The sequence below is a fragment of the Vipera ursinii genome, assembly GCF_947247035.1.
Source record: "Vipera ursinii genome assembly, chromosome: 2".
In the NCBI taxonomy this organism is placed as follows: Eukaryota; Metazoa; Chordata; class Lepidosauria; order Squamata; family Viperidae; genus Vipera; species Vipera ursinii.
This window is the reverse complement of record NC_139513.1, coordinates 288,403,765-288,416,361: the sequence shown is the minus strand read 5'-3', so window position 1 is coordinate 288,416,361 and position 12,597 is coordinate 288,403,765. Positions and strand designations below refer to the sequence as shown.

The 12,597-nt window shown below is 42.8% G+C and overlaps 1 long non-coding RNA gene across 2 annotated transcripts in view; it reads left to right on the top strand.

The window, feature by feature from the left end:
* The window catches only part of LOC310635702, a 213,437-nt gene extending 212,363 nt beyond the window's left edge, over positions 1–1,074 (top strand). For both annotated transcript variants that reach the window (XR_014491478.1, XR_014491479.1), the window contains exon 3: positions 1,024–1,074. This is a non-coding gene — a long non-coding RNA (uncharacterized lncRNA). The remainder of the gene's footprint in view (positions 1–1,023) is intronic.
* The last annotated feature ends 11,523 nt before the right edge of the window (positions 1,075–12,597 follow it).

Genomic DNA, 12,597 nt, shown 5'->3' with positions numbered 1-12,597 from the left:
GTTTTTATGAAACCCGGCTGAAGGCCTAGGACTGGGGCGACGACGCGCGTGCCCACAGAGAGGGCTCTGCGTGCCACCTGTGGCATGCATGCCATAGGTTTGCCACCATGGCCTTATACCATTCCACATAAATGGCTGTCCAGTCTCTTCTTAAAAGCCTCCAGGGATGGAGCACCCACAACTTCTGGAGGCAAGTCGCTCCACGAATTATTATTTTTTTATTTTTATTCCATTTATATCCCGCCCTTCTCCGAAGACTCAGGGCGGCTTACAAGCTTAGCAGTAGCCTTCATTCTATGTATATGCCTGCTTATTAGGGCTTTCACACACACCCCAAGCGGCATTATTACAAAGTCAGCTTATTGCCCCCAACAATCTGGGTCCTCATTTTACCTACCTCGGAAGGATGGAAGGCTGAGTCAACCTTGAGCCTGGTGGGACTCGAACCTGCACTAATTGCAGGCAGCTGGTGTTACTTAAGGAGGCATTAGCCCACTGCTGTTCTAACCATCAGAAAATTTCTCCATACATCTAGTCGGTCAAGACCTACAAGAATCCAGAAGGAAGATTAGAATTTCATTAGATGAAAGTTAATACCATTTCAGATAGGTCTTTTCTTAAAAACCTCCCTTGATGAAGCACCTACACCTTCTGAAGGGAAGCTGTTCCACTGGTTAGTTTTATTTTTATTTATTTATTTATTTTTAATCCCATTTATATCCCGCCCTTCTCCGAAGACTCAGGGCGACTTACAATTTAAGCACAAACCAATGTGCTTAGCAATAGCCTTCATTCTATCTATATGCCTGCTTATTAGGGCTTTCACACACCCCCCCCCCCAAGAGGCATTATTACAAAGTCAGCTTAATTGCCCCCAACAATCTGGGTCCTCATTTTACCTACCTCGGAAGGATGGAAGGCTGAGTCAACCTTGAGCCTGGTGGGATGCGAACCTGCACTAATTGCAGGCAGCTGGTGTTACTTAAGGAGGCATTAGCCCACTGCTCCACCAAGACTCCTTAGTTGTTCTCACTGTTAGGAAGTTTCTCCTTAGTTCTAGGTTGCTTCTCTCTTCGTTCAGTTTCCACCCATTGCTTCTTGTCCTGCCTTCTGGTGCTTTGGAAAATAGGTTGAACCCCTCCTCTCTGTGTACTTTTCTCACCACTGAACAGTTTCTTGTTGGATAGGAGCCCGTCCTCAGGTTTGTCAAGCTCTTGCCAAGTGGCCTCCCTATAGCTTAGTTCAAACATTATAAAATGCTCCCAAATCCCTTCTTTTAATTTTTGAAGAACTTGCACCCAGTTAAAACCTTTTTTCTCTCTCTCTCTCTCTCTTTGCGTGGGATGGACAAACAATATTTATGGGCAGCGAAAAGCTCTGCCTTCAGCAATTTCCAAGGTCAAAGAAGAATAAATGGTCAGAGCCAAGCCATGAAATAAGAGAAGGAAAAGGCCATCGTTCGACTTAACGGGGGCTGCCAGAACATTTCAGACCAGTGCGGTGTTCGGGGATAAAATAGAGTTTTAATTAAATGGAACACGCACAGTGGAACGAGGCTGGAGTCTGAACGGCAGAATTGCCCTCTTCCATTTTCGCTAGCACAGCACGCTGTAGAATCGCAGCCTACCGAATAGAGCGCTAATAGAGATATAAGTTTTCTGAAATGGCCCTCAACAGCTAAACAGCTCCGAGTCCCAGGAGGAATCTCCGAACGGCCTGCACCAAATCAACTCAATTGCAAAGCCTTTTAAAAACAAATCATCCAACTCCATCTTCTGCGTTCCCGAACCCAGGCGTTGAAGAAGGCTTCACATGTTATCCGTCCAGTTGGAAGGGCCACCATGGCAGGACAAACGGAACAGAATAACAGAGAGTTGGGAGGGACCTTGGAGGCCTTCTAGTCCAACCCCGCTGCTCTACACAGGAGAAACCCCCCATAGCATTTCAGAAAAATGGTTGTCCAGTCTCTTCGTGAGCGATGAGACAGTGATAGATAGATGAGTGATGAGTCTCATCCAGTGATGAGACAGACAGACAGGCAGATACATAGATAGACAGACAGCTGAAGAGCCAATAAGGTGGAGAGAATAACAAAACAACAGAGTTGGAAGGGACCTTGGAGGTCTTCTAGTCCGACCCCCTGCTCAGGCAGGAAACCCTATACCAGGGGTAGGCAACCTTGGCTCTTTTATGACTCCTGGACTTCAACTCCCAGAATTCCTGAGCCAGCTGCTGGCTCAGGAATTCTGGGAGTTGAAATCCAGGAGTCATAAAAGAGCCAAGGTTGCCTACCTCTGCCCTATACCATTTCAGACAAAGGGTTGTCCAATCTCTTTTTGAAAACCTCCAATGATGAGACAGACAGATACATAGATAGATGGATAGACAGACAGCTGAAGAGCCAATAAGAAGGAGAGAATAGCAGAATAACAGAGTTGGAAGCGACCTTGGAGGTCATCTAGTCCGACCCCCTGCTCAGGCAGGAAACCCTATACCATTTCAGACAAATGGCGGTCCAGTCTCTTCTTAAAAACGTACAGTGTTGGAGCATTCACAACTTCTGGAGGCAGGTTGTTCCACTGGTTAATTGTTCTAACTGTCAGGAAGTTTCTCCTTAGTTCTAGGTTGCTTCTCTCCTTGATTAGTTTGCATCCGTTGCTTCTTGTTCTGCCTTCTGGTGCTTTGGTGAAGAGGTTGACCCCCGTCCTCTTGAAAGCACCCAAAGGCAGGAGTTCCTTTGCCTTCTTTGATCATTGACCAATGGAGGCAAGGAAGGAGACGATGAGAGAATAGATCCTGAATTTAATCATGGTGGTGGTGGGGGGATAGTTTTACCTTTGGACCTTGAGATGCTTCTTTGGATGTATGTGGCTAAGAACTGGTAGCCAGTGAATAGGTGTAGATTTTATGCACCCAGTAATTAATCTCATAGCACTTACGACGACAAGAAGCTCTCATTCGGGAGTATAGTAAGATCCTGCTAAACTCCTCTCTACCCATTCATGCCTATACCTCTGATCTCTTAAGATGTCGATTAAAGTCGAGAAATCCACCACCCCTCACAGCGCTTAAGCTGCTGGCTGAAGTTCAGAGCACTATACAAAAGTGGATGGAAGCATGGAGTAGCTATACCTCCCAAGATATTTCTGAGCATATTAATCCTAATAGTATACCTCCAGGATTTAATCTACCCCGACAGATATGGGTGACATACAATAGAATTAGAACGACTCATGGGGTGTGTGCCGATTCTCTGTATAAATGGGGAAAGACACCTTCAGCACAATGTGATTGCGGGGTTCCCCGACAGACTATCCAACATATATCCAACAAATTCACAATTGAATTTGCCAAGGACATCTAAATGCCACCATCTTCCTGAGCTCATTGAGGAGATACCTTTGAAGCAAGCTCCACGTCTAGAGACTTCACAAATATATTCATGCAAGTGTCTTAGTAAGGTTAGGGAAACACTTTGCTTTGTCTTCCCATTCTGGCCTGGAGCCCTGAGATTCCATGAAATCTCCCACTAAAACTCAAACCAGCTCCATCTCCATCAGCCTTCTCAGATTCTCCAAAATTGGTCTGCGTTGACACTTCTTAAGACAAAACGATAAATACTAAACGAGCACTGAGGTGCTATTCTCCAAAGCACCTGAAGACAGAGCAAGAAGCAACGGATGGAAACTAGTCAAGGAGAGAAGCAACCTAGAACTAAGGAGAAACTTCCTGACAGTTAGAACAACTAACCAGTGGAACAACCTGCCTCCAGAGGTTGTGAATGCTCCAACACTGGAAGTTTTTAAGAAGAGACTGGACAGCCATTTGCCTGAAATGGTATAGAGTTTCCTGCCTTAGCAGGGGGTTGGACTAGATGACCTCCAAGGTCCCTTCCAACTTCTTCTTCTTCTTCTTCTTCTTCTTCTTCTTCTTCTTCTTCTTCTTCTTCTTCTTCTTCTTCTTCTTCTTCTTCTTCTTCTTCTTCTTCTTCTTCTTCTTCTTATTATTATTATTATTATTATTATTATTATTATTATTATTATTATTATTATTATTATTATTATTATTATTATTATTATTGAAAGCCACTCCTTATGCAGTACATATACTGGAATCTAGCTTACTGGCTACAGGATCATCGATAATACTCCAAGGCTCCTTTTTGTCCAGAAAAGCAGTTAGCGTTGTCTTTCAGACATTTTGTTGCAGGGATGATGTTACTTAGTTGGGTAATGAAATGTCTGCGAGCAAACTACCAAACTCAGAAACCTCCAAGGACTCCACTGTCGTCGTCCTCCTCCTCCTCCTCCTCCTCCTCCTCCTCCTCCTCCTCCTCCTCCTCTTCTTCTTCTTCCTCCTCCTCCTCTTCTTCTTCTTCTTCTTCTTCTTCTTCTTCTTCTTCTTCTTCTTTTTCTTCTTCTTCTTCTTCTTCTTCTTCTTCTTCTTCTTCTTCTTCTTCTTCTTCTTCTCCTCCTCCTCCTCCTCCTCCTCCTCCTCCTCCTCCTCCTCCTCCTCCTCCTCCTCCTCTTCTTCTTCTTCTTCTTCTTCTTCTTCTTCTTCTTCTTCTTCTTCTTCTTCTTCTTCTTCTTCTTCTTCTTCTTCCCTTTCACCTTCACCTTCTCCTCTTCCTCCTCCTCCTCCTCCTCCCTGCAAACCCCACACCCTTTTATCAATGAGGATGTTACCTAATTTGGGTCATGAAACATTTGCAAGAAAACGACCCAGCTCAGAGAGCACCGAGGACCCCTCTTTTCATTTCTGAGCTTCAACTATTCTCCATTGTTGAAAGCAATTAGTGGAATTGACTGAAGACCAAGGATGTCAGTTAAATGCCTTAATTAATATTCCATGTGTCTAACAGCATTACCATGAACTATTAATCTGCTGTAGCATTTGGACGGAAATGCAGTCATTTTATCCTCCAGATCTATTTGGAATAAAAACCTTGTCCTGAAAGACACAGTTTGTCTATTATATTTTTATTACAGACTGGATGTTCATGGACCATAGTCAAGATTACCAGATGTATGGATTTGGAGCTTCATCATTAGATGAAGATGGAACTGTGGAGTAGGAAGAATATTTGGACACCATCTAGTCTACCCCATCCATTATTCAACCTCATTAATGGAGATAAGCAATTCCACAGCGAATTGGGTCACATTGTTCAAACATTCCAATATCTAAGGGGGGTCACTGTATTCTCCAAAATACCGGAAGGCACCCTAGGAGAAATTTCCTAACAGTGAGAACAATCAATCAGTGGAAACAACTTGTCTCCAGAGTTGTGGGTGCTCCATCCCTGGAGTTTTTTAAGAAAAGATTGGACAAACTTTGGTCTGAAATAGAATAGAATAGAGCTGGAAGGGACCTTGGAGGTCTTCTAGTCCATCCCCCTGCTCAAGCAGGAGAACCTATACCATCTCAGACAAGTGAATGTCTAGTCTCTTCTTAAAAATCTCCAGTGATGGAGCACCCAGGCAAAGCTGCTCCATTGGTTGATTGTCCTCACTGTCAGGAAGTTTCTCCTTAATTCCAGGTTGCTTCTCTCCTTGATCAGTTTCCAACCATTGTTTCTTGTCCTTCCCTCTGGTGCTCTGGTGAACAACCCGATCCCTTCTGCCTTGTGGGAGCCCCTCAAATACTGGAACACTGCTATCATGTTGCCCCTGTTTCTTCTTTTCTTTAGACTGACCAAACCCAAGTCCTGCAGCCGTTCTTCATATGTTTTGGTCTCCAGGCCTCGGATCATCTTAGGTCAGACATGTCAAACACAAGGCCCGGGGGCCAGATCTGGCCCACGAAGTGGTTTCATTTGGCCCGCGAAGCCATCCTGGAAACAGTGAGGGAACGGCCCCCACTGCCTTGGCCCTGGCCCAGAGACCCTCCTTCTGCCAGAGACCCTCAGATCTGTCCCACTCCTGCCCAGGCCCCCATAGGTAGCCTTGATGCGAATGATGTAGAGCTGCCCACGCCTACCCAGTAGGCCATACGCACTTTAGCCACGCCCATACAGTAGGCCACGCCCACCCAGGCCACACCCACCTGGCCCTTTGAGGGCAACCACAATGCTGATGCAGCCCTCAATGAAATTGAGTTTGACACTCCTGTCTTAGGTGTTCTTCTCTGATTTTTTTCCAGTTTCTCAACATCTTTTCTGTGATAAGGTGACCAAAGTTGGCTGCAATATTCCAGGTGTGGTCTCACTAGGGTTTTATAAAGTGGTACTAATACTTTGTGTGATCCTGATTCTATCCCTCTGTTTATAGAACTGAGGATTGTATTAGCTTTTTTGGCTGCTGCTGCACACAGCTGGCTCATAGTCAAGTGATCGTCCACTAGGACTCCAAGGTCCCTCTCACAGTTGCTGTTTTTAAGCCAGGTCTCATCCAATCTGTATTCGTGCCTTTGGTTTTTCCTGCCTAAGACTTTGCTTTTCTCCACATTGAAACCCATTTTGTTGGATAGGGCCCATTGTTCAAGTTTGTCAAGACCTTTCAGGATTTCCTGCTTGAACAAGGAGTTCACTTCCAACTGTTATTCTGTTTTCTGGACCTGTGTGTCACATATATTCCCTGACATGTCCACCAATGGTGCTGAGAACTATTGCTTTATCTTGCATGTGGGTCAGCTCTAAAGATTTTTGAAGATCACCCTCAGGTCTCTTCTTACATTTACAGTTTTTGGGTATTTGAGAGTCTCTCACAGAGAAGACGGGATTGACTTATTCTCCAAAGCACTTCAGAGTAGGATATAAGCAACAGGTGGAAGATCCTTCAAGAGAGATCCTACTTAGAAGTAAGGAGATACTTCATGACAGTGAAAAGAATTAATTGATGGAATTACTTGGCTCCAGACATTGTGGGGGCTCCCTCACTGGTTTCACTTAGAGACTGGACAGCTATTTGTCCAGATTCATCTAGGGTATCCTGCACAAGCAAGGAATTGAAGATTTAAGGGACTGGAGACTAACACATATAAGGAACAGTTGCTGGAATTGGGTACATCTAGTTTAATGAAGAGAAGGACAAGGGGTGACATGATAGCAGCCTTCCAATATCTCAGGGGTTGCCCCAAAGAAGAGGGAGTCAAGCTATTCTCCAAAGCGCCTGAAGGCAGGACAAGAAGCAATGGATGGAAACTAATCAAGGAGAGAAGCAATCTAGAACTAAGGAGAAACTTCCTGAGACTGAGAACAATTAATCAGTGGAATGATTTGCCTCCAGAAGCTGTGAATGCTCCAACACTGGAGGTTTTTAAGAAGAGACTGGATAGCCATTTGTCCAAAATGGTATAGGGTTTCCTGCCTGAGCAGGGGATTGGACTAGAAGATCTCCAAGGTCCCTTCCATCACCATTATTATTATTATTATTATTATTATTATTATTATTATTATTATTATTATTATTATTATTATTATTATCATCACAGTCAGCCAGATGTTGATATTAGATTTGGCATTTTTGTCTACCTATCGAGTCCTTACCAAGGACCTGGGATAGGCAGATGTGGATGTTTGATGGTATTACAGATCTCATCGCAGGATGGAAGCAGTTCCTAGTAAGGCCGCCTTTTGCAATTGACTAATGGTGAATTTGTCAATGTCAGTGTTGTTCAAGTGGCCCAATTCTGTTTCTGTGAATATTTCATTTCATATTATAAATCAGCATTGATCTGCTAGTCTCTGTTATTTCTGATTTTGGATGTTGTTCTTTCCAGAACTGGTGCATTCGTTTCAGATATCCTTGTTGGACTTGATCTGTAATAACAAATCATTCTTTCTTTGTTTTCAATCACTGTGTATCTGCGAGGAGTAAACACCTTTTCTTCCAGTAGTTCTGCAGCTGCTGGCCCTCGTTGCTCAGCCAACAGTCCTGAGTCCTGTAGCCGATTTTTCACCAGATATCCAGGAACTCCAACATCTAGCGCAGACCTTGTTAACCTGGGCAACATCCGAGCTGGTATGGCTTTCTGAAATTTATGTCTCCCCATATACTTTTTTTAATGGGAGAGACGCTCTTTGTCTGACTCCTCTGATGAGACCTGTCCAGTGTGGTTGAACCTCTGGCATAGCTCTCGTCTTCCTCAGAGCACACAAAGCCCCACAACCACGTTGTTATGTATGGGGCTAAAGCAGCAGCTCAGCAAATACCACCAGGTGGCGCTGTACCGTTACCGTATTGGCTGGTTAGCTTCCGGCGGGAGATTCAGATGAACGGATTGGCCGAGAGCGTACCTGGCAAGGTATATAAGGGGTACAGGTAACCCCCTTTGTCCAGTACAGTCCTACCCACAATAAAGAGCTGTTGCTGTACTCATCTGCCTGCTGTCTTCCATGCGGTCCAGAACCCACTACACAATACACCTCAAGGTTGTTATTGTTATTACGTTCAAGTCCCTTCCAACCCTATTACTGTGTGCTCCATGTTATCTTGCCTTGCTTTCACACATCCTGCCTTTTCAATCATTTCTTAGACCCTGTTTTTCTTCGTTGTCCTATTTTTTGAACAAAGCTCAAAACTTTCAACCTATGTTTTGGGCCCTCTTCCGGATTCTGCGAAATGCAACTAAAGCCAAGGAAAGAAGCCAAATGAGTTATCTGCAACACCTTCTTCTTCTGACCAGGAAAACCTCTCAACAGTGACCCTCAAAAATCTTCAGCAGATCCACAAATAACACAGCAGCAGGCTTACTTCTCCGAGGCCTTGCTTTCCTGCGCCCCCAAAATGTCGGGAGGTTTGTTCCTTTTACTTCTTTGCACCCCACCCACCCCCAACCCGTTCCAAAAGTCACAAAAGTAGAACTGTTTTTTTTTATAGAAAGCGAATCAGAAGGCATGCCAAGGAAATAGAAAGGGACCTGCATCAGCGTCAGTAGGCAGAGGATGATAGAAGTACTCAAATTGAGAGGAAATTTAAAAATCAATTAACAGGTTAGCTTCGGAGGAGATATTGTAAGCTGTCCAATGTAATAAAATCAGCAATGCATGGCAATACTTCCTGCTATGAAGAACCTGAATAAATAAGATGTTTATTAAAAAAAAATGAAGTGGGGGGGAAGGGCAAGGAATCTAAAATGAATATCCCAAGAACTAAGGAAGGAGGGGAGGGAGGAGGAGGAGAAGAAAGGCAAAGAGAAATTGGATTTTTAATCTTGCTAGGCCCCAAACATGGGACAAATCTTATTGCCTGTTTCAGCCTAACCCAAGGCCATCCACAGGCAGTGGTCACAGTAGTGACAGCTCATATTTGTGTAAATTTTTTGGATTGCTAACAAAGAATTAAAGGGAGACTGATATGCATTTCAAACTTATTTGTTCTCATCAGTCAGCCATACCCTTCTGAGATTCGAAACTGGGCTGATTGCTCATTAGGCAGTTGTTTTAACCTCTAGGCCACAAGCTCTATCTCACTTTGTTAGCTGAGAAGCAAGGGAGATATGTGTTAAATGCTTGTTAACTATTTAGATTACCTTGCTAGGCCCAAACATGGGACAAATCTTTATTTCCTGTTTCAGCCTAACTGAAGGCCATCGACAGGCAGTAGTCACAACAGTGACAGCTCATATTTGTGTAAATTTTTTGGATTGCTAACAAAGAATTAAAGGGAGACTGATATGCATTTCAAACTTATTTGTTCTCATTAGTCAGCCACACCCTTCTGAGATTCAAACCTGGGCTGATTGCTCATTAGGCAGTTGTTTTAACCTCTAGGCCACAAGCTCTATCTCACTTTGTTAGCTGAGAAGCAAGGGAGATATGTGTTAAATGCTTGTTAACTATTTAGATTACCTTGCTAGGCCCAAACATGGGACAAATCTTTATTTCCTGTTTCAGCCTAACTGAAGGCCATCCACAGGCAGTAGTCACAACAGTGACAGCTCATATTTGTGTAAAATTTTTGGATTGCTAACAAAGAATTAAAGGGAGACTGATATGCATTTCAAATTTATTTGTTCTCATTAGTCAGCCATACCCTTCTGAGATTCGAACCTGGGCTGATTGCACATTAGGCAGTTGTTTTTACCTCTAGGCCACAAGCTCTATCTCACTTTGTTAGCTGAGAAGCAAGGGGGATATGTGTTAAATGCTTGTTAACTAACAAACAGGGTGCAGTATTCCAAGTGTGGTCTTACTAAGGCTTTATAGAGCGGTACTAATACTTCATGAGATCTTGATTGAATAGGTTGGGAAGTGCTCAACCTATTCAATCAAGAGAGAGCAATGTCACTTTCTTTTAATTGAAATCAAATATAGGGCTGGGAGGACATATCCAGGGCTTGCAAAGAAAAGCAATTCCACCAGGCTTGCTTGTCATTTCAGTCCCAACTTTGTTACCCAAAGTAAAAGGAGGAGTTTGAGATCCTAAAAAAAAAAAAGAATAGGAACACAACGGAGACTTGAATTCCGGTCCAGCTAACGTGAGCAGAATAACAGAGTTGGAAGAGACTTTGAAGGTCTTCTAATTTCTTGAAGGTCTTCTAAACCTCTGCACTAGAAGACTAGAAGTCCTCCAAGGTCCCTTCCAGCTCTATTCTATTCTATTCTGTCAAGAAACGTCTTAAGTCTAGGTTGCCTCTCTCCTTGATGAGTTTCCATCCGTTGCTTCTTCTCAAAGCCCTTCAGGGGCTTTGGAGAATAAGTTGACTCCCTCTTCTTTGGGGCAGCCCCTGAGATATTGGTCCTTGTGAACTTCACCAGTCTATCCAGTTATTCCAATAACTGCATCACAAATGTACATGCACACACACACACACATACACACACACTCACTTTCACACACACGTACTCACACACACTGATTCTACTTACTGTTGATGGTCAAAAAGGAAAAAAAAATCACCCAAATCTTAGAAAATGTCTTACTGTACAATAAATTGCTTCATGAAACTGCACCAGGACTTGAATTTCCGCCAGGCTGGATTCTTTCTTATCTATCAGAGGGTGAAAAGAAGATAAAATAATTGATTTTTTTTCATCTTGGAACTGAACCTCAGCAATAGGCAGAAGAACCATGTTCTTTGATTTCATTTCACTCCAATATATTTCACACAATCAAAATTATTGGCCCTAAAGATGGTCAAAATGACTATCTCTCTCTTTCTCTCTCTCTTTCTCTCTCTCTCTCTCTCTCTCTCTCTTTCTCTCTGCCTTTCATTGTCTCTCTTTCTGTGTCTCTGTCTCTCTGTCTTTTCTTTCTTTGTCTCTCATTGTCTCATTCTTTATCTTCCTCTCCCTTTCATTCTGTCTCTCATTTTTTCCTCTCATTCTCTCTCTCTCTCTCTCTCATTGTTTCTCTCATTGTCTCTCTCTTTCTTTCTGTCTTTTTCATTCCCCCTTTCTTTTTCTCTTCTTTCATTAGCTCCCTCTTTCATTCTCTCTCTCATTCTCTTTCTCTTACTCTTTCATTATCTCTCTCTTTCATTCTCTCATTCTCTCTCTCTCTCTCTCATCCTCTCTTTTATTGTTCACATGATACTCTTAGCTATATTATCTAAAGCTTAAGCTTGAGAGCCTGCACAGAGTACAGCCAGCCAATATTTGGTGTCAACTTGGAAATTGGGTTAACTGAATAATTGGATTAGGAATTTAGAGCAAAGGCAGCCTAAATAAAAAAGAACATTTGGGAGTGGGGTGGAATTAAGGATTAATTCACATTATTTGTCAATAATTCTGAAAGGAAGAAAAAAAACATAATTGGGCTGCCTTGCTCATTCTTTTATTCAGAACTCAGCTCCCTTCCACAATCCTTTGAATCAGATCCACTATAGAATAGAATAGAATAGAATAGAATAGAATAGAATAGAATAGAATAGAATAGAATAGAATAGAATAGAATAGAATAGAATAGAATAGAATAGCAGGTGGGCAGCAAAAGTCTATTGACCAAGACTTGGGTTTGCTGCAAATGTAACTTTAGAAGCAGTGGCTCAGCTTTCTGGCCCATTAGTTTGCAAATATTCCTCGGCTGCCAGCCCACTTTTCAGTGTGGTTTTTTGTTTTTTGTTGTTTTGTTTTTTGCACAAAGCACCTGGTGAAATCTTTTCAACACTAAATCTCTGCTTTGTTGATTGGAAGGAAAGTGGCTTGCAAGAAAAAAAAAAGAGAATGCTTCAGGGGACACAAAGCAGTAGGGAATCGAGTCGTCTGTGAGCATTTAATTGATAAGAAGTAAGGCTAATATTAGATAACAAATAAATGGTCTATTGCACCGGCATTTAATTAAACAGCAAATTAATGCGTTAATGACCTACTGGAACTAACAGGCAGAAATGTTTTACTGATGGCTACATCTGGAAGGCTTCACCTTTCCCTCCCTCCCCCCTCCCTCCCATTCTCTCCGTTACAAACACATTAAGAAAACATACCTTCATTTAAATAGTTAGATTGGAGGGTTTCTGTGTTCACCTATCAAATTCAAGTCAGATTCTACTTCTGAATTTCCCTGGGAGGCAAATGGTACCTGCAGGAACATCAGAAGTAGAATTTGACTTGAATTTCAGGGAACAATGGCATGGTTTCTTTTGTCCCAAGGCAGGACAAGTGAATATTGAGCTAGGCTATCAAGGGAAAGAAATGATAGGACTATATTCTTCAGA